Below are 23,173 nucleotides of genomic sequence, written 5' to 3'. Positions count from 1 at the left end.
ATGGCCGGCGAGGGTTGCGGGTCGACATTGTCGAAAACAGCGAGTTAAAGCAGCCGCCATGGAAATAATCAATTTCCTATAGATGTCAGATGCATGTTGCACCGAGCACCGGGCCGTTACAGCGGGCCGTGGACCGCGATGCAACGGTGGTCCCGCGAGGTTTCGCGGGAACTTGCCATCGCGCTCGGAAATTCTACGGGGGGGGGGGATCGAGACGCTTTATTGTAATCGTCGCTTGACACAAATTAACGTAACTCGGGTGCAAGTTCGATGTAATCTAAACTTCGCCGACAACCTACTTCCCCGTTGATCCGGCCCACGAGCTGCTCCGCGTCATTGCGCGCGGATGCGTGCGCCATTCACCGTGCTAAAATGGATTTTGGGTAACGGACGACCGTTCCAACCGACAACACGGAACCGGGACCGTAATCGAATCGCGGGGAAAGGAGAGAGACGGAACTGGAAACGAGGGTGAGAAAGATATAGAGTGGAAGAGATAGAGAGTGATAGAGGAGAGAGAGCGGTCGCTTCGAGCACACAAACTAATAATAATTCGGGATAATTTCGATTATCGATAACCGCTTTACTATACACGCCCTTCCGATTGGTTTCCATAAAGCCACCGCGCGTTCCAATCCAGACCGTACCCTGCCCCCCTTTTTCCCTACCAATCTTGATCAACCAGCCTCGTTTCCCACTGCCTCCTTCTCATTAACCCTCGCCGCATCTATTATAGATATTTGCAAATATTCCTGTCACCGGTTCACTCGCCGCAAACCTCTTGCAACACAAACCACCGACCACCACTATTTAATTCCTCCCGTTAGGTTCTTCAGGTTTTCGAATATGCATTCTTGTTTTCTCACCCCTAATAGGGGTAATAAATTCACCAAAAATCAATAATACAAATTTATCAAGAATAGATTATTGCCTTAGCGCACCGTTGGGTTATAATGAGTTAATGCAACCTCCTAATCGAATCCCGGACAAAAATGTAGACCAGCATCCATGTCGCGAGGTACAAACCGTTCGACATCAAGCACGATGACACGTGTACGTGCTGATACCTCGGGAATCGCGGATGGCGTTTTGATTTGATCCCGCATTGTACGTGAATTGGGTTGAATTCGAGCCGCTTCAACCCGCTCGTCTCGGTTCGGCCCGACTTCGTTCGGTGCCACGACGCCGCTTGATTCCCAAGACGTCTTGGAGGCGTCGCTCGTGCCGATCTAATGGAGACATTTCCCGCTACGAGACTTGATTTACAATTCGATCGGACTTAGCGGGAAGTTTCGCAAGCCAGCCGGTATTACCTGTCAGGTGTGTCAGCGTGTGCCGATCGCCTCTCCCGCGCTATTTTCTCGCGCGATCGATCGCCGCGGCGCCCGACGACGACTACGACGTTCCGTACCGTTCTCTTGCATCCGACTCGACGCCACCACCACGGGCTAAAGTTATATGTATCGATAATTCAACGGCGGGAATTGCGCGAGACTTGCACGCCGGTTGAAACTTGAGCGCCACTTGGAACAAGCACTCTCTGCCACTTCGAAAGGAGTGACCGGCAGAATTCACTTTGCACGGGACTCACTGCGATTTCCGACCGGTTTCGCCATTAACAGGTCGACTGGCGCCTTCAGTGTTACCTGATTTTTACTTCGCACCCTTTTAATCGAGAAGAGTGCGGAATAACTCGGGGAAAGTACCTTCTCTTTGAGAAAATCTGAGGTTGCTAGTTTTTTCATAGGTGGAGGCGTCAAGGAGAGATGAAGGTCAACTCTGTTGTTTGAAATAGGAATGGTTTTTACCATGCTTATATTAGCTTGCCGAGTTGTCGTTGTTGCACATGTGTCAAAAAAAATGTTTTAAAACCACACTTATATTAAAATGCACTAAAAAGGAGAAAATAATTTTTTTAGACATTAGTAACTATTATATAAATGAAAGCGTGGAGCGCGAAGATTACGTCAATATAAATAGTTTAGCGCTCCACGCTTTTATTTATAATCACTAATGTCTAACAAAATTATTTTCTCCTTTTTAGTGCATTTTAATATAAGCTTGATTCTAAAAAATTTTTTATATATTTTTTTATTTACATTCTGATAGTGTGTCCCAAGACGAATACAATGATCTATTATGAAGTTCATTCAAGGTAACTGCATGTCAACTGCAACAGAAAATAAATTGTCTCAAAGCACTCTTCAAATACTTCTGTGTCTTCTACGGTTGTTGGCATACCGCTCGATTACATTATACGCTCGTATGACATATTTGTCAGTGTACTTAGACAATTCGAAAATTAACCAGTCCGATTTTCAGCGTCAGTGGAAGGTTGAACCCTATTCGATTGCTTTGTAATTCCTGGGGAAGGTAGCAAAGGCGGTGCAGGACTCTCGATGTTGCTTCTCGCTTCTCGCGACAGGCGTCCTTCACGTTAACCGACGACGTCCGTGAGAAAGGCCAGCACGTGTACGCTGTCAAACGCAGCACCGACAAGCCGGCAGCCACGTGTGGTACGTGCACGTGACACGTTACAGCGACCGGGGAACACGGTAACCGAGTCGTAGCCGTGTCGAGGCTGCTCCATGTGGGATATCCCGAGCGACCACTGCCACGACCACGACCGCAACCGAAAGTCGGCGAGTCGACGTTAATTCTGAATTAATTTGCCAGCGATGGGAACGGTGCCCGGTTGCCAATCGTCGCGTCGCGTCGTCGGTTTTGCCCCCTCTCTCTCTCTCTTTCTCTCTGTCGCATCGGTTCCAATCCCTTCGGTCTCGCTCGGATTTTTGCGAAACGTCTATCCTATTCCGGCGCAATCGCTTTCATACCCCGGGAAAACCGGGATAAATAAATTACCAACGGGGAATCTAATCCATCCTGTCCATCACGCGCACGCGGCGGCGGTTTAATCGACGGAAATCGGCGCAGATCAAAGGGGAAATCGAAAAGCGCGGCGCAGTACACAGCTTGGGAACGATAGCCGCGGGGGTGTCTCGTTTTTCAACGCGCGTTGCCCCGAACAATTATCCGGGACGCGTGTCAATAACACGGCCGCCGACGACGGGGCCCCATTAATGACGTTAATCGCTGTAACGAGAACTCGCAAGTATCACTCGAGCCGTGTAATCATGGTAAAGAACCGGCCTCTAAATTGTAATGCGCGGGATCGCGTTTCAATCAATCAATCGCCGATTATTCGCGTTCAACGATTCCGACGCGAAGCTTAACCGTACGATTTTTCCAGCGTTCACTGTTGCAACTATTTCATAATCGAATTTTACACGTATTCATACCCTTGTAGATGCAACCTGTGCTTGGAGAATCATTTCTTTTTCTTCTGCTGAATTGGTACTACTAAATGGAGGATTCAATTCACTGTTTTATGAATTACAATCTGATAGCAGCCATTTGAGCGGACGTCCATAGTCTGCTTATAAATTACCCGATGTTCTGCATACGCGGTTTATAATATGCCCCGCATAATGACACACATAATCAAAATGATTATTAGTACAAATGCCATTATGTAATCTGTATATATCTACCATTATGCGCATCGAAGTTGGATAAAGGCATTATCAATCGGAATGGATGCGGAATGCAATATATTTGATTAAAGTATTCGATCGTAGCAGTGTCAGGAAATTGTATGAGTTCGACCTAAAGAACTAACGTAATTATGTACTTTTGTTTCGTTTGCGCATTATAAGTGTTTGAACAAAATGATGCTTCAAAATATAATTTCATCGCGTTTATGAGAAAAAACAATTAATCGTGAAGAACAAAACCATAAAAATCTTCACCCTCTATCGAACTAAAAATCGAAACAAAAGCAATGTAACTCTACCTATAATAACAATTAAGCAAACTAAAGCCTAACACACCAAAGTCCACCTACCTTAAAAAACAGCGGAAGTCTAAAAAAAATCAGTATCATAACCCAACTGAAGCTCATGCTCTCTACCACTAACCGTAACCATGACCGTCAACTCGACGCAGTTGTGCCGCGTTATTCAATTCCCGGAGGGTTCGGTCGCAAGTTGGTCTCGAATAACGAAACAATGAAGGCTGACTTGGCGCGGGCCTGCCGACGGGAATTACAAATTTTTCGGTGGAAGCACGCACCGAGGAGAATGGGAATTTCGGCGAGGTGTCGCGGCCCCGGTGATAAATCCTGGTGAAAGATGACCCCTGGCGGCTCCTGGGACGAGGATTTCCTGGCGCGCGAGCCCTGGTCCTCGTCTACCACGAGGGTTTCGGGGTTTGGGGATGGCAGTGTCGTGGACCGGTTTTCGGGGGAGGCTTTTGACTCTCTGCCAAGAGGAGCTCGGCCTCTGCGCTTCTGGCATCCCGGCATCGCACGCATCGGGATTAGCGACGTACTGGGCCCGACCACGTCGGGATTTATGATTGAAGCTCCGCTCGACCGCGGAAAATGGTGGAGGAGGCTGAAACAAGGACAGGGAGAGAAAGAGAGCTTCTCGTTTCCTCGCGAAGGAAAAACGAGGAACAGACAGACCGGATAGGGATCGTGGCTTCGTCGAGAGATGAAACCGGGAACTCGTAAAATTTGGCATCTGGCGTGGCTTCTGCTCGCCTCTGCTTGCCTCTGCTCGCTCCTACTTCTTTCGGTCCGGTAGGCTCGGAATAGATTCCCCTCGGAATGGGTTAGCTCTCGCATCCTCCGCTTTTACGATTGGGAATCGGCAGTTCCGGTGCTCCGCGCTGTCTGAAGTCAAGTGGCCCTGGACCCAACGTCTTTATAGACTTCCCCTACGTAGACCTCCTGTTTTCCTCGACTGCGATCAACCCTTCCGTTTCGTATTCCTTACGCAAACCAGCGCCGTCCCTTTCGGGCAACGTGCTGGAATCAAACAGCAAGCATTCCTTTTGCCGATCGCGCAAGTGGATGAGGTTCCGCTGCGTTGGTTTAGGAATGTCCTCATGACACAGGTGGAGAAATCGAGTTTCTGCAGGATTGCATCTAATTTGTATACTAAAAATTTTTCGGGAAGTTGAGGTAGTCTGAAATTTATTTTGAGAATTCGTATGAGGTACTTTGGAAATTTTTTAGTCGTAAACTAAACGATATTTTTCCATGCAACTTGCCACATGTAGTTACACACATTTGAATTATGTTCACGATTCTCTCTTTACCACTAGACATTTTAAAATTATTCACCAAGGAATCTCACCCTGGATATGTCTCACCAATAAAACTAGCATAATCTGCTTGTCCAGTAAATAGCTCCCACAGAAACGTAGAAAAATTCAGGAACACAGTCAACCGATGCCCAAACAAGCCTACAAACTTTCACAAAAAGATGCGAATAACACTCTCCTTAAGAAAATCGCAAAGTGCTCCCTCGTGTCGAGAAGCAAACGGTTAGAGTCATAAAGTTAGAGTGTCCGCCAGTAGTGCAGCCTGGATTCGTTTTCACCTGAGATAGTGTTCGCTGGTATCGGCTTTGATCGAGCCATGACCATCGCAGGTTGGCTTCTATCCATGCTCTCTCTCCGTTTCCGTGGAATCGCCCCAAAGACTGGGAGTCTCGGGAGGCAACTCGAGCACGAGTCCCCGGCTTGTAAATCGCGGCGGCGCATAATGGTCGTCCGAGAGCCATAAGTCGGCGGGAGCCGATCGTGTTCGAGTATTAGGGTCGGTCGTTTCACCTGGAGAGGTGTATTACGATGCTCTCCTCTCGGTAATACGTGACCGGTAACTTGTCGTGCGAGGTGCGGGAGCAGAGGTCGTAGGTCGAAGCGTTCGATCAGACACGGTCAACGGAGATTATTCCGCAACGTGACTGATCACTCGGCCGATCGATCGTGCCACCGATTCTCTCGATTCGATTTTATCCTTTCCGGCGCGGCAGTACAGACAACTCTTCCTCTTGCAATGGCGGAGGCGTTTTCCTATTCATTAACACGGAGAGCGAACAACTCTCGAGCGTCCCCGTAAAAAGTAAATCAATCAGTATTGCGATCGCGATGAAGGATGGGGAAACGGTTCGAATCGGAACCACCTTAATGGAGTGCCTCCAATTATTACGGTCGTCCCCCCAGCGCGCAGACAATCTTTATTAACGACATGCTCGCGTAATCGTCGACGTTTTACTGGAGGTCAACGTCGATCGTTTCTATCTTCGAGGAAGATGTCCGATCGTTGTTCGGAGAAAATAGTGGGGGCGCCAAGTTAATAGTGCTTGAATGTTAGGAGCGAGTTCGTGGATGCATTCAATCATCGTCGATCTTTCATGAAGCTAAATTTCATTTTACTACCAGCAGGATCGAAGATAAAGGGTAATTTAGCGGCAGCGTTCCGTGACTACCGCTCGGGGATTCGATCGGGAGAATCGATGCTGGTGGCAGGGATGTCTCGCGCAATTTGCACCTTGGGTCTCTGGGGCTCGAGCAACATTTTAGGTGGATTGGAACGTTTTTAGACCTGCTGGAATGGGATTAAAATAGTATCTGGGTTAAATTCGTAAAATAAAATTACAATGGAACATTTAAGGAGAGCTACACTCATTAAAATTAAAAATAAACGATTCCTACCAAAACTGGGTGGGTATTAGAGAAGTGTCAAGGACCTTTGAGTCATTAAAAACCTACGATAAAATTACAGAACACACAGAATTAATTAAAATAAAAACGTCTGGTCACTTGGACTGGTTCAGCCGAGTGTTTAAATTAATTAAAAAAATAAAAATTGTGGTCAGGAGAATTATTCAAAGTACAGAGAGGAAGTTGCTAGTATATTTCAGTCGTGCGTTTGTGATGACCAGTTAGGATTAAAAGGGTTCATTAAAATATAGAAAAGGACTGACGTAAGTGTACCAAAGAAAAAGAAAAATTATAGAGTACTAATTAATCATTAGTTAAAATTCAAGTAAAGAAAGGATCAGGTAATCAGCCAGATGTACCAAATAAAAATGCAAAAAAATGGCAGGATCATCGGAAAGAGATTAGATTAAAAATGACTGGTCGTTATGGCTGTCAAGTATCTGTAAGGGATGCAAGGGGTGATAGAAAAGCGCCTGAGGCATTCGCCGATCAGGATGCAGTCGCGAGCGAAGAAAGCTGCATCGGCGAATCCCAGGAAATCCTGGACCTCGTGAATAACTGGTGAACACCGGTCGCCACTTCGGAGCGTAAAATGCACACAAAGGCGTATTTACGCCTGCAGACGTTCGCGTATAATTGTACGCCGCCTAAGTTGGCCCTTTGCGCGCGCATAAAGCGCGCGTTTACCTCGGTTTACGTCCGCGTAAATATCTAACTACGCGGTAAGTGGTGGGACACGGCCAGCTACGCCAATTAAATCGGTTATGTGCGAACTCTGTCGAACCATAAGCTACGCCATTTTCTGTCCATTTACGAACCCGGCTCGTTTCGTTGCCTGCTGACATCGTGGGTATCGCGATTCTTGCAACACGAGCCTTCCATGCGGAACAGGGGGATTCAAGTCTGATGTCCCCAGAACTTAGTATACGATCGTGTACTACGTATATTCAGGATGTTCGATAACGTATGTCAAATCCGAACTAAGGTAGAAGTATAGTAAAAAGGTGCCAAATAGCTGCGAGTCAATCAAAAACTAAAAGAAAGGCTAACTTTCAAGTTATTAACCATTAAAATGCATTAAGAACTCTCCCTGATCTGACTGACATGCACTACTACAATACAGTACAGTCTTGATCTGAGAAAAACGCTCGGGTCTGTGCGGTTTCTTAAATCGTGTAGTTCTAATATATTTTTTCTGACAGCGCGTGTATTCAAATTACGATAAAAAAATGCTACAAATGAGTGTGTCAAAGGAACCTGTGTAATGATCGTATTTGTTGAGCACTAAGAGACGCGATTTGAACAACGGCGCCCGTCGATCATCGGCCAAAGTTTAATTTTACATAAAACTGTATATCGACGCTCGGTCGGAAGGAGAATCCAGTTTGAAGCGGCAGCTTCCGAAGAACGTAAACCGTTTTACTGCGTTCTTAACCATTTTCGGCGGCGCGTTAAGATATCGCGTTTTAATCGAGCCCTCTAAATCCTACCGGAGAATCATAAAACAGTTACACCAGCATTAACCTCCGCGAATTTAAGGAAATTATCTTGCTTCTAGTGCGCACCTAACTGGTCTTATCACGGTCGAGGCGACGAATATCCTCTCTTATTTATCCGAGCCAGGCTGATATATTACGTCCGCTCATTCTCATTGTCAGACGTTGTTTTTACTATCCTGTATCCCATGCAGGGATCTAGGTTAACCCTACGGGGCGCATACCTGTCCTTAATCTTTCAGTTTATAGTACTACTTTCATACCGTTCAATTGAGTTTGATCTTAGTATTAATTAATTTCGAGACCTTAGATTGAATTTTAACTTTATCAGCTGAGATGAAGGTAAAACACAACAGTTTTAATTGTATAATATACCTACGATACGCTACAACGACTAAAGAAGACACAAAAATATGTTTCTAAATAAAAAAAAATTTTTAGAAATGTGAACGAACATATTTGTGTATTAGAAAGGACTCGGAGAGTATCAGCACCGACTCTTGCACATTCACAGGCTGTTTAAGAGCGATAAAAGTTCTAGGCGTCGCGTATCGTCGCCGAGGTCCTCGGCGCTCATTAACGATCCGCATCGGCGTTCGCGGAGCAATTAGCCGGGACCCGCGTAAATAATCGGGAAATTATATCGGCCGTTATTTACCTGAGAGGCGGCAGGGTGTCAGGCGATGGGAAATCACGGGGCAAATGTAGCAGGGCGGCCGTGCGCGGTTAACGTTTCTATTAATTCTATCGGTGTCCCTAAATAACGGACGAGACGCGTTAATGCTCGCGACGATGCGGTCGTTCGTGCCGCTTGTAAATCACCGCGATCGTTCCTCCCAGCCATTCCCATTCTCCGTTTCTCGTAAATCCAGCCGCAATTTCCCGAATTTTTCCCCTCCCCCCACCACCGAGACTCACCGCGCGCGATATTTCAACCGAAACCGGGGATTCCAGATTCTAGGGCCCCGATCGTAAAGACGGCCGCTTTGAAAATAGGATACAGATTACCAGGGGATTTCCCAGTCCCTATCAATTGTCCAGAGAGCTTCCTGTAGTTTCGCGACTGTCACAATCTCCGAGTAATGATAGCAAAGTTGCCGGTGCTCCGTGAACGTTGACCGGGAATTATTTCGTTCATGTTCACAAATACCCGGTGTGCTCGAAAAGTTCCCATACTGATTTTTTTACAAACATACTGGTAGCCCAATCGTAAAATTGAGACTTGTCTCCCCACTCTACACTTGCCCCCTCTACGACGCTATTCCCCCACGCTTACGCTGCGGTCCAGTTACATGACGCGTTTCGTCTCTGTCGTGCATGCGTCACACCGTTACGTGACTAATCCGATACTGGCAGCGAGATGGTAACTTTGAACGTACCGTTTATTCCGATTCCCAGTCAAGAATTCGAAAACGAGCTGGTGCAAGGCGTTTCAGATGGTGCATACGGTCGCAATGCGAGCCACATGAGTGCACTAACTATTTTGTTCTCTTTGTTCGCGTTTTTCTGCCTGCTGGTGGTTTCGCAGTCGCCGATTTCCGGTCTGAGACGACAATGTGCTGCGCACGTGTTCGCGAAAGTCCACTTGCTCTGCGAGTATTATAATCTTCACACTCTGAACTACTACACTTGAGTCCATCGCCCAAGAAATCGAACGTGGGTGCCCGATTATTGACATAATATGTATAGTTTTGAATTTCTGTGAACTATTTTAAAATTCCTCAATGTGAATTCTTGATGAACTAAAAACACTTTTATGTAATATTATAGCAACAGCAGTATTACATAAGAGAAGTTCTGAATTTTTCGAAGAAATGTCAACGAAAAAATAGACACTTCTGGATTCTTGCACGCGACGGTTAAATTTGTTCATAGAACACTTGTGACAATACTTCTACAAAAAATTCTCATGTTACAGAAACGCAATTGTAGCAGAGCGTTCCAAGTAAATCGCGCGAGTTCGAAAAATAAAATGAAAGTTTGTCGTGGATAAATCGGGATTATGGGACGTAGAAGGGCTTCATATTTTATTTTATTTACTGCACTCGGAATTCATACACAGCGGACTGCAAACTGGAATTCCTGGGACGCAACAAAATATCGCGGCAGCCCATATATTTCCGCGAAGAACGAAACTTCATCGCGAAACAAAAAACAATCGGGGGGAGAAGACAAGAATTGTTGATGCAGTTACAGGATAAAGTCGTGCATCCTGATATCGGCCATTCATTTCCCGGCAACCTGATAACTCACGGTTCCATAGTCTCCTCTCCCCCCCCCTCTCTCTCTCTCTCTCTCTCTCTCTCCCATTCTCTCTGTCCGTCTATTTCCGTGTCTCTCTCGACGCCGATGTATGCAAATCCTGTCTGCGAACTTGCTAAGTGCATGCGCAAGTGTATCAGGAACACGATAAATTGTAGATCGAAGCGGAGGAAGTGTTGCGGAGGCGCGGCGGGAAATTCCGGGAAATTGAGTCAACCTCGGTTTCGAGAGTTTTATCGATATAGCGCCGACACAGTGGCAATATTTTCGAGTATTTACCGATATTCCGCGTACCGTTTGATGGCCGCTCGCACAGAATAACCAGAAACTGAACTTTCCGGAGACCTCCCAGCGATCCGTTGCGACGATCTCCGATGGGGAAAAGCGGAAACCATATTGCAAAGTCGAGCAGCGACGACGCGGTAATTTCCCTGCGTCTCGAGTTTGTTTTTCGAGGGGACGAACTCGACGGGCAACGAGCACCCATTCGAACAGAATAGTCCATCGAGAAACGAGCGCCTTCGACTTCTTCCTTCCGCGCCATTATACACGATTCGGGATCTTTAAAACACGTCTCGACAACGCGGACCGACGCCATTGTCTACGGATATGTTCACCTATGCTCGAGCATTCTCTTCTGCCCGTAATTTCACCTCTTTTACATAATATTGTAATATTTCTGAGTGTTTATGTGCATTTGTGTGCGATGGAAAGATGAAAATCAGTAGCGAGCGAGCAGAAATCTAACTGTTGTTAAAAACACTTTCTAGTAAAATTAGCGAAAATATCTAAGAAATCATACAGGACCTACATTGTGCGTTGATGTGGTCGTGTATATGGGGGCCTCAAAATCTTTTCACTGCTCAGGGCCTCTAAAGGTCTTAATCCGTCACTGCTCTTTATACGTTGATGGTGGGGTTTGTTATTTATATTATGGTTTTGTTATTCGAATCGTAAGGAACTTTTTATTAAAAAAAGAAGATAAGTTTGTTCTTTATTTCAGCTCTTATAAAAAATAAAATAGCTGTTGGACTAGTCTCAACACTAGTCAACACATTCGATATATTCGCAGCGGACACGCAGAATCAGTATGGCTGGGCGAAGGTCGATCGATCTCGCAGCTTCCATCGATACCGTGGGAGGCTATCGTGTACATCGAGCAGAAACTTTCAAGTGGAAGCTTTTTTCGGCTGACTGTCGAGCATCGAGCCAGCAGAGATCAGTATACACAGTGCATACACGTCGCAGAAACCGCAGGAATTCCGTGGATCCGAGTGTTTTCCTGACCGTCGAACCGACTAGCGTCTCTGCTGGGTCCCTTAATTCAATTCGACCCTGAAAGCTTTCCGCCGCGAGGGTCTCCCGAGGACCTTTTTGATGTTTCGCGCTCTGATTCGCGGGAGGATGCAACGAAACACCCCAAACGAAGGAACAGAGCGAGCAAGAAAGAGAGAGTGAGGTGGATAAAGGATACAGAGGCGAAGAGAGTGAGCGAGAAGAGAGAGAGAAAGAGGGAAAGAGAGGAGGGTTATTTACATAAAGATAAACGTTTCAGTTTAAGCACATCAGAGACCGGGTCGAGGAAAGTAATTTGCGGCGGTTAGTTGCGAATCCGATTTACATTTAATGCGAGACGAAAATCCTGCGGACTCGAAACCAACGGACAATTAATGCGTTCCGCAGGTGCGCTGAAGGTGGGGGTGGCGGCTGGTAGAAGGATCGTTAAAGCGTAAAGCTTTCGCCCTCGGGAGAGCAAGAGGTACGCAACAGTAAATTTGCATCCATTTCGGAATACGTGTCGGTCTGTCGGCCTGAAAGGGACCGTTGGGGTGAACACGCGGGGGCGGTTGTAGCTCTGCCGCTGTCGATGCTGGCAGCGACGGCGTGGCAACGGTGCGGCGGTGCAACGGCAACGATGCTGCTATGGCGTGGCGGATAACGCGCGAAACCTCCCGCGCCTTTTAAGGGAGACTATTCGGGGAATTGAGTAGAAAAGAGGGAGCGCTTAATCGGCTTTAATTGCAAACATCGCGGCGCTTCGGGTTCCCGCGAGCATTTCACGGTGTTGAATCGTTGCGAGCGGGCTTTGGCCCACCTCCACTCACCCCCCTACTGCCCCCATCGTTCTACCGCGACTCCATTTTTCCTAGCAGGGTGCTCAGTTTTTTGTTTTATTTTCGCAAGCTCCTTTTCAGCCCCCGTATCCGCTCTCGACGTTCGTCGTTCACGCGACGTCTGCGTCGGGAATCATTTCTCACTTTTCCCGATCCCGGGTCACACTACCGACTGCCGAACGATCGAATCGGGCCGCTGCTCTGCATCTAGATTAGCATGAGATATTAATTTATTCGCAGATTCAAGCGGAAATGCAAGTGTCTTATTTAATTTTTATTTGTTAGGCATCTTCAAGGTTATTCGAAGGTCGACTCGCTCCTAAATCGCTTCATTATTAGAATATTTTTAATCACGAAAGTGTATTTGTATTACACATAGATTGATTAAGATTAAGCAAGTATGAAAAGTCTCATCAATCTCTGTGCAAGTACTCTTCCAGTTGATAGCACCCTACAACTAAAGAGTCTTCAACCGCGAAAGGCTGAATTCAACAGTACCTACCCATGACAACTTGAAACTTAAAACGAAGATCAGTGCAGCATCAAAGTACTCCCGTTCAAACCCAATGAAACCCTAAGGGTCGTTCACCGAGGGAAACGATTAGACTCGCGAGCGTTTTATTATCGTCGAAGCAAACTTGCCGAACGATCGCTTTACGAATAAGCACTTCGGTCGAAATACGTTTGTCATAAAACTCTCTTATTCGACTGGAACACTTTAACCTAGATTTCCTCTTAACTTCCGTTGCAATGAAAAAAACGAGAGAGAAACGTTCCTTTTACATCAATTCTGTACTCTCGATTTTTTCCGCTGGAGTTCACAATTTACGATATGCGGTGCCTACCTCGAAAAATTTACAAGATTAAATGCGTCTACACAACTCTTCCATAAATTACAAATCAAAAATTACTGAATTTCTTAAAAATGTACTTTAAAAATCACTTGTTCTGATAACTCTGCAACAATATATAAGCCTAGACATTCCAAGTCAGTATAAAAATCTTCGGTTCTCGCTTGCACAAGATAAACTGCCATGTTTAGCACAGCGCCATTTTCAAAGCGTTTCTTTGCAAGAAAGTTTGACACAGAAAAACAAGTGACAGTCGCAAGGAAACAAGTCTCTGAAATATAAAAGAGGTTGTGGTAAAACTTCCCATGCAATATCCTTTATTTTCCGAACTTTCTGTTAACGTGCAAAAGAGAAGTATAACCTGTCTGTTAACTTTCCACTCGCTGTCTTCAACTCTTTAAAGAAGAGAGAATATAAAAACGAATGAAAAGATACAAAATCCACTATTGTACATCAGATTCGTAAACCAACATATAAAATTCGAGAAAGTTTCACGTTGGAGAGTGTCGCAGAGTTTTAATAACGAACACTTGAATATCTCTCTCGTCCCGGATACGCTATCGATTACCGAAAATGGGAATCAAATTTACACACCCAATATTTGATCAGCTCCACGCAGCTCGCAGCCGTGATTCGCTCTCTTGTGAACGAACAACGGCAACGAAGCCGGAAGCCACGGAATCCGCCGGTTCGGTTGAATGGGAAGTTACTCCCGGCGAATATCTTAAGGACTTGGTCTTAAAAGGAAATCAGACGTCGCGTCGGGGCGAGGCGCGATGGCGTGTCTCTCCCTCGAAAAATATTTAAATTTCCCGATCTTGTTCCGCGTCGGGGTCGGACAAGGGAGCCAAATGAGAAAGTTCGACTTTGTCGGCAAGAAAGAGATTTTCCCCGGGCAAATAGCGGGCGGGTTTTCCGCGGGTGTTTTTGTCCCGAGGATGCTTATTCGAGGGAGCCGTGAAGCGAGCCACGGCGCGGCGTGTGTGCCAGAAAAGAGGAAGAAAACCGATATGGGGGAAGGCAACGGAGGCGGGGTGTGTAGAAGAATAAGGGAGAAAGAACAAGACGGCATTCGGAGTCTACCCCTCCTGGGGGAAATCACATGCTTCCAGGTTTTATGAGGACTCCCACTTCGCGGACGACCCACGGGGAAAGACTCTCCCCTATCCGCGTGGAACAGCGGCGGTGGCGGCGGCTACAACCACCTTGCTACCCTTCCTCTTCTTTTGCTACCCTCTCTCGTCCTCTTTTTCAAACCTGCCCTCTTTCTCGCCCACTTTTCTCTCCTCTGCTTCAAGGCACAGGCGGGTCTGGTCTCTCGCGGGAGTACGGATGCTCGATCCCTTTGTCTTGCTGGATTATACCGGCGATACGGTTCGATGTTTAAGACGATACTCGAGAGCGCGAGGACGAGGCCGAACGAGCTCTGGACGAGAGACACGAAGAGCCAGAGGGGCTGGTAACCGCGACGACATAAACCCCGATCTTTAAGAGTACTCCCCTAGGTGAGCGGCTCTCTCTCTCTCTCTCTCTCTCTCTCTCTCTTCCCTCGGCTTCAAAGCACCGGGATTCTGTGCGCGAAGCATAAAACAGTTTGCTACCGTTCTTACTTTGTTCGGCGAGCTACCTCGGAATGGGGACTCCTGAGCTCGCGGGAAAGAACCTCTGATATCTGCGCTCTTCTTTTGCGAACCACACCACGTTGTTACCCGTGTCCGATTTGCCGAGTTGAACCGGAACCGGGGAAAATGATGTTAATAATTTCTGGGCCCTCCTGTCGACCGAAATCTGGATTACAATGCTGTTACGTGGGCTTTAGGAAGCCAGTGGCTGTACTGTGGGGATAACATATTTGTTGAGATGGTGAATCAGCATTTGTAACCACAAAAATGTCATTCTTGGAAATCATTCAAGGCAGAAAGAATTTTTTGTTCGTCTCCTACATCGTACAACTAATGCAGACTATTTCTATTCTGCATACAAATCTGCAGCTTAATTATTGTGTTGCATTAAAATTCATATAATACCCTTCACAATGGCACGGATAAATTTTAAAATGACAAAATTAGCGACAAAAATTAAAACTAAATATTTTTCACCAATAGACAATTCTCTCTCATAAAGAACGATTAACATACTCCACAACGAGGCTGCAACAAACATCCCTTAACGGAGAAGAGTTGCATTAAATTGAAAAATTTCCCATTACCTTAGAAATGGAATTGTTGCTTTATACCGTAATATCTCGGCACAGTCTCGCATACAAATTGCACAGAGATTTTTCATGCAACAGCCGAGAGCCTGCATTAAAATCAGCAGTACATTTCTCTCTCGTCGAAGACCCTGTCCGCGCAGCTGTGGCAAAGTAACCATATTCGAGCGACATTGTATGAACCCGTGGAACGAATAACGCAGCGAGTTAACCGGGGGTAATTAACGGGACGATTAATCACCGGCTGGTTCGAACACACGCGGTAATTAACTCTCTCGTCGTCGAGGGTGTCAGCTCGCTTGAATTCTTAGCCAGCAGTGTATCGCTTGCCTCTTCGCTCGAGCAGACATCGCTCGTCGAATCCAGTTTTCCCTTGTTAACGTCGCGCGAGACGCTATTGAACAGAACATCGTTTCCTATTGGCGTGGAACTTGGAGTCGGGTAACTTGTTCTGACACGTGATTTGTGCATTCATAATTTAAAAACATATTATCAGCAAATTGTTATAGTAAATTGAGAATCCTAGTGGATTTACGGCTTGTGTAAATTTATAAAATACAAGGGAACTAAAATTATTTTGCAAATTTCTATGACGTGGAAAAAATTTTTACCTTACACTTTGACTAACAATAAGGTAAATAAAGAGGCACTTGTACAAAGAATTTACCATTTCTAACTTCTTCAATTTCTAAGAGTCTCTCTGCTCGAGGGCATTAAAGGAACTGCCAAAAAATTAATTACCAGTTCCCTCGACCAAGTTCTCCCGTGTCAGGCTAGCGAGCAATCGCGTATCGTGAAAATGTTTAATTTCGCCGGCGAGAGCTGTCCAGGGAAAAAAGAGTTTCGCGCGTTGCTCTTATCGACTCGGAGCCGATATTACGCGGGAACATGGGGCACGTCCGGTTGCCGTGAAGACAGCTGGCGTGTGCAGGGTGGCCAGGTCGGCGGAAAAAGGTTGGAGAATGGAGACTGAGGCCACGGAAGGTGGCATACCTACGTGTACCTACTCCATCTTCGCCTGGGCGTGCGGACCGACGGCTAGAATATCGATTGACTACCGTATCCCGATAGATAGCGGGTTCCGGCTCTTCCGACCGATCCTGCCCCCAACTCTTTTTCTCGCTCTCCCAGGATTCTTCGGCCGCTCATGCATGTTGGTCGTTCGCAGCTTTGAACCCGAGACGCTCGGAACCCTTCTCCAAGTCGTTCCGACACTATTATCGCCTTCCACCCTCGCCCTCGACGCTTGCATCTTCTTACAAGGCACCGACTACGTCGTCTAACTTTCAGCTTTAACGTATTGTAACTCCCTGAGATCCCCTGGACGTTCTCTCTGCGCTTTTTGCGACGACTTAAGGACGCATCCATTGCGAAACTTGCGAGTCTATATTGTTTTTCTCCTGATCTGGCCTTTGAAATTCTGTTCTAACACGTACATGATGTGTTAGACAGAGATCTGGGATACAATTATTTTTTTATCCATTTTTTTCACTGATCTATTCGGAGAAATTCGCTCAAACTTGCAAGAGGGTAAGAGCTTGACACTTAAATCATTACACTGTCCTTGACACTAATTACAGTGCAACCAAGTTACAATCAACTAATTGAACATAAAGTTCACAACTCCACTTTTTAATAAAACATCCCAGCTCCTCATTACTGGTTCCAAGCATCCAGGAGCTACAACTAGAGCTACAAACGGCGCGCTATCATTTTGGTAGGCCGGAATCATTAAATCGTCAATTAAAAAGTCCACGGTCTAAACCCGCGTATCCTCTGAATTTTAGGGGCTAAAGAGTCGAGAATATTTCCAGGAACATTGCATCGCAAAGCTTGCCGCGACTATCTCTGAAAACGATGTTCGGCTGCGTTTACTCTCGCTCCCATCATCGTGTTTTAATGAAAATTATATGCGGCAAATATTTGAGAGCCGCGTTCATATTACAGTCAGTGGGATGCATTAACGAGACATTCCTCGAAGTTCGTCAACGACGGACGCATTTCATTCCCCGAGCTCTCCGCGACCGTGTTGATTTGCACGATCAAAACGCGCTCCGCTTCCTCTTCGCGAAACACGCGACATATACATCGTCCTCCGGGGCGAAATGGTTTACTAAATCTTATCTGTCGTATCGAGACCCCGTGGAATTCGGGAAGTTACGCGAACGTCTTAATTTTGAGTTGCAATTCAAACGTTTCGACTGCGAGTTCTCGCGAGGAGATTCGGTTAACAAAGGAACTCTCCAATTTGCTCGCGAATGGAAATGTTGTCGAGCGTTCTGTGTAATATCACGCTGAGAAACGACCTCTGGACGAGAATTTACACAATAAAGATGGTTCAACGTGTTGTTGACTAGCAAACCAACAGCCAGAAAAAATCCCTCGAAATCGGGCCAATTTAATTAAGGAAATAGCAACTACGGAGTCAAGATTCATTACTGTGATTACCGGATCGCGCATCCCTATCGCGCTCGGAATGCTACGAAACGGGCGTATTAATTGCAATTAACATCGCGCTGGTTTCGTATTTACCAATACGAATTTTTGCTTTTTTTTTGTAACGAACTTTTATTTTCTCCTATCACAACACATTTTTCTTATGCTCTTCCGCAACGAATTTTTATTTTTTCCTACGATGAATCCTTATTTTTTTCTGTCGCAATGAATTTTTATTTCCTTTTTCCGCGAAGGATTTTCATATTGAATATTTATTTTACACTTCTACAATGAATTTTTATCGATCTTCTACGACGATATTTTTCATTACGTTCTTTCACCTCTAATTCTCGTTTTGTTCCTTCACAATGAATTTTTATGTTTCTTCCACGATGAAATTTTGTTTTTGTATCATGAATTTTTATTTCGTTTTTCTACAACGGATTGTCAGTTGTTCTTCCACAGTGAATATTTATTTTTTCCTCCACGGTGAATATTTATTTTGCTCTTGTACAATGAATTTGTATTTTATTCTTTTATTTTTATTTATTATTGTTTTTATTCTTCAAAATCCTTTACTACGATTTTGATAAAAGAACATATGAAAGAAAACAGACAATTACATGTGTATGCGGATTATTGCAGTCACATCGGGTCAAAATGATTTTGTTATTCGTTCAACTTGATGAAGGACTCCAAAATCAAACTGGAAGCCGAGTATAATGCTTGCGGAAGCTAGTAGTCCATAGAATCCCTGGAAACATTGCCGACAAGAAATTCCGTAATTTTCAGCTAAACCTGACTTTTATGGAAAGCTAGAACACCGTAGAATCCCGGGAAGCATCACCAACAAGAAATTCTGCAAGATACCCTGTGCAAACGGGTCCTGGCAGACCCGCGAGCTAAATATCGCGAAGTTTCGAGCTTCGGGGATCGTTCTCGTAAAACGATCGCGTTCCCCGGCAGTCTGGTTCGTCTCTTTAACGACGGTATAGGCGTTCGCTCGTTCGGGAACTCTTAATCGACGCGCATTAAGTCCTCGTCGATGGCGTCGGCGCCGGAAACGAGACTTTATGCAGCATCGTCGCGTATAAACTTTAGCGCCGTCAGCTTCTCACCCTTATCGTCTTCTTCTCTCCGCCCTTCCGTCGACTTCGAAAATCACCGTGTACATAAGTCATGCTCCTCGAAAACTTCCGCGTCACCCTTGCGCTGGGTTCGCGAGGGGTGGCTCTCACCCCCTCAGGGGGTGGCCAAGATGGAGAGAAGGCTGATACACGGGAAGCAGCAGGAATTATTTATAAAGCAGTATGGGCTGTTCGATTCACCCCGGTTTTCTGCAAATGATACGCATTTTTTTCGCCGCGGCTGATCTGAATTTTCTTGCCTCGAACTTTTCGCGTTGACCCCTCAAGGTCGAGGGGCGCGTCAAGTTTACAAACTATCATTTTTCTCCTTTCAGAGCAGCTTTTCTAGCCTTTTCGAGGTCGATTTAGTACAGAGAACTGGTTACGTAATAAAACTGTTTACCTCAGTTTCTCGTCCACCAGGGTCCAAAAATCGCGAATTAAAGTCAAGGAGCTCGAACGAGGGTTAATCGAGCATTTGATTCGAGGTCCCCCACGTGGCTGTACATACCGGGCTGCAATCAATAAAGATTATCTTCGCGCGTGTAGTCGGGAACGTCACCCAAGCGAACGAGGTCCCGCCTGCAGGCGACATTGATTATTCGGGATGAGGGAAGAAAAAAAGGCGGCAGGGTTATATGAGATAATCCTATCGACCTGCCGATAGGAGAACGTCAGAGTCCCGGGCCTGGGACAGAGAAAGGAGAACGAAGAAACGAGGCAGAAGTTTGGGGTAGGAGGAACAATATCATAAGCGATTCGAGGCACGCTCTACACCCGCGCCCTCAGCGACTCGCCCCTTGCCACCTAGGCATCCGGAGACTTTCATCCTTCGTCTGACCTCTCTTAATTCCTCGAACGATCATTCGAGACGATGACACCGGGACTTCTTTCCCGTTCCCTGATTTTTGCTTCCTACCAACTCTTGAATTCACCTGATGGTTTTGCAGTTTCGGGTGATTTCTGAAAAGTAGACTTTTTGGGTAGAAATTATGGAATTTCTTAAAAATGATGTACTACATTTTAAATCACTTATTAATTCTCCTTTAAAAAATTCTCGAATACATCATTTTTAGATAGTCAAGGTGATCAACCCCCTTAAAGTGTCGAATAACATTTTTAAAAAATAGGCTGAAGTTGCCAGTCATTTTCTATCCGCCCCCGGCTTTCGCCCTTAAGTCTGCGCGCCGAATCCTCAGGATGGAATTCCGAAGGGTTCGGGATTTTATTCTGATCGCCGGCCATTCCTCTTCTACGGGCCGTCCGTAATACCGCGATCTCTCCGCGCTGGAATTCCGGAGAGAGAAATGCCGTCTACGGCGGGCATGGTAGAAAAACGCGAATGGAAATCGTAATTTTCGAATGAGCGCGTTTTAGGATCCGTTCTCCCGTAGCCGGGGCGAGAAGACACCCGTCGAAACTGTATTAAAGTCTCGAGCCTCGGCGGATATCGAACGCGAGGATCCGGTGGGGCTCTCCTCCCGATTCCGTCGGATTTCGCCCGGGGAATATTTTCGCCGCCTTCGCCCGGTGAACCCAGGGCTCGAAGCTCGAATCTCTCGCGAAAGCCTTCCCAGACACGTATCGTCGCATCGATATCGGCCAGGCTTCCATTATGTCGGCAGGCAACGTCCAAAAGATAATCCTCGATGCAATCGGTGCACCCCTTCCCGGAGAAGGATAACTGTATCGCGAACGAAAGAATCGGAAAATCTATACGCCGCCGCCCGTAACTCTTCATCCGTTGTCGCGTATCTCTCTTTTTCTTTCTCTCTGTCTCTTCACCGCGGTCGTTTTCGTTTCGTTTTGCTCGGGCAGGGAGCGAGGAAGCGAGAGCTCTGTCTCGTCATTGTGTGCAAATGCGTCAGCACACGAGGCGCGACCAGCTCGTAAACGTTCCGCATAGAGGATACACGCCCGCGTCCATTCCGATCCGCAATTCCGTGGCGTAGTCGCGAGAAATACGCTCCAAATTCCTGTCGTAGACTCGATATAAAACGCCGATCGAACGGCGACGCGCATGGAAATTTGTAGCGAGCGACAAGGTACACAAGACTCTGTCTTACGCGACCAAGTGCGCCATTCGTCCGCTCCGGGAATCCGGAAGTGTTCATGGTTGATCATTTACTTCTCGAAAATCATGTGGTTCTCATATAAGTAGCGAAGACAGCGGAAATTTTCAATTCGATCCAGTTTGATTCAGTAGTTCCAAAACATTGTCTATTTAGCTTCTAGATCATAGAAGTTGAATTGGTAGCTACTACATTAGCATCAAGTAGATCTAGTGATTAAATGCATTGAAAAAATTAAAGCATCCAGTAGAAGTCCCTCACATATAGTATAGAATGCATACATACATACGAGTATAATCCTTAAGATATTAAAAAACGGGTCAAAGAACACGACAGAATTAAATGTCTACACCTTCTGCAGCAGCATCGTCTTGCATCAACCTAACCTTAAAATTCGCACAGATTTGGCAATTCGATCCCCATATTTTCCGTCAAGCCAGAGACCTCGCGCCCAACTTCCTGGGCGCATGCGAAAGCCCTGTGTCGCACCCCAAGCCTCCCAGACCACGTTTCCACCCCTCGATGTCTTCGGAAAGCGACGGGCAAGATATATGGCGGGTATATCCGACTGCGTGCCGGTTCGATGGAATTTTCAATTCGCGGACCTTCCCAGAAAAATTGCAACCGACGGACTGGAAGTTAATTTACGGTCGAGTCTCGAACGAGCTTCGAATTGTATTCGCTCGCCGGCGAACTAATCGAACGCCGCGTCGTTCTCTCTCCCCGACGTCGTCGTCGAATATCCAGGTACGTCTCAACCCCCGTTCATCCCTCGTCTAAACCAATGGGGTTGCGCGATATCTACCGCTCTCACCGTCGTGGATGAGGTGTCAGCCGTGCGGGATGGTGCATACTTGATGAGTAACCACCAACTTTGCACTTCTGAACAATATCGCGGGGAATTAACCCCCGCGTTCGTAACATCCCCCCGGGCTACACACCCACGCTCTTATGTCCCCGTAACTCGTGTACGACCGTAGGAACGCCCGGAAGTGTTTTGTTAAAAGATTTAACATCCATTAGACCACGTCGACGATCTCCCGGTGACGGATTTAACGAATCGTGTCAGACATTCTTCCGCGCGCTGGTAATTAGCCGAGTTCGCTGTCGTTCGCGAGTATTTAACCTCTGATCGAAGAAATGATGAGTTCCCACATTTTGTATGACGTTGTGAAAATTTTCTGTGAAGTGACATACATTTTATTTTATTCCACTGTGTGGGAGGAAAATATATTTTTTATTGGTACCTGTTTGTTTTCTGTCTAAAGAAACATTGAATAATATATTTTCAATTCTACATGTTTTAACAGTCTTATACATTAAAGTCTTACTGTTTATATATAAGAAAAAGCTCTCAGGTCCGTGGTGTTTCTTATATCGTGTAGTTTTACTATTTTCTGTCACCGCACCCAAGTTCAATTTACAAGATGCAGAGTCAACGAGTCGCTACGACCATACTCTCAGTACATAGTTCATTTATAACACCAATTGTTGCTCCCGCACACCAACAGATGTCCACCTATCTCCAAATGCACTCCACACAAATCAATTTCCGAGCTCCAACAGACTCGACTTATCAGAGTTCCTTCGAAAAAAGATGAACTTGTGGACTCTCTTTCACTTATCCAGGTGCGGGCTATCGCAATTACGAATGCTAATGCCCGGGACACGAGATACCGACGAACAATTAATCCCGTTCGTTAACATAATTTTGCATGATAGCCTGGCGCATCGGCCAGGTCGGATATCAGCCGAGCTAACCCGGTGGAAGTTATCTCGGAGCAGAGCGGTAAAGAATTACCATGTAAAACAACCCCTGGACTCGTCAAGCCTGGCCTTTGAAAGCACCGGAGCAAGGCACTTTAGATTTCGCAGTTCTTTTTGCGATATTCAACCACGCCTGTGTTCTCTGGTCCTCTTTTCTGTTCCGCATCAACGGTGACCACCAATTTTCATCCGAGGTGTGACGAGGCCCTGTGTTCTCCGGCTCGTTTGCCGTTCGACAGGAGGTGTTGCATCTCGATTGCATC

The 23,173-nt window shown here is 46.1% G+C and overlaps 1 protein-coding gene and 1 long non-coding RNA gene across 3 annotated transcripts in view; both read left to right on the top strand.

Annotated features, from left to right (window-relative positions):
• Positions 1–23,173, top strand: part of Pxb (putative Hedgehog signaling attenuator pxb) — a 360,190-nt gene that overhangs the window by 121,902 nt on the left and 215,115 nt on the right. The gene's annotated exons all lie outside the window — the stretch shown is intronic.
• LOC143210248 (uncharacterized) overlaps positions 1–23,173 on the top strand; it is a 95,870-nt gene that overhangs the window by 7,365 nt on the left and 65,332 nt on the right. The window contains exon 1 of the long non-coding RNA XR_013009214.1: positions 1–23,173. This exon is cut by the window's left edge and continues 7,365 nt beyond it; it is cut by the window's right edge and continues 25,400 nt beyond it. This is a non-coding gene — a long non-coding RNA (uncharacterized LOC143210248).

This window comes from Lasioglossum baleicum, chromosome 7 (genome assembly GCF_051020765.1).
Source record: "Lasioglossum baleicum chromosome 7, iyLasBale1, whole genome shotgun sequence".
NCBI classification, from domain to species: domain Eukaryota; kingdom Metazoa; phylum Arthropoda; class Insecta; order Hymenoptera; family Halictidae; genus Lasioglossum; species Lasioglossum baleicum.
Note: the sequence above shows the minus strand (reverse complement) of the source record. Positions and strands in the feature narration are given on the sequence as shown.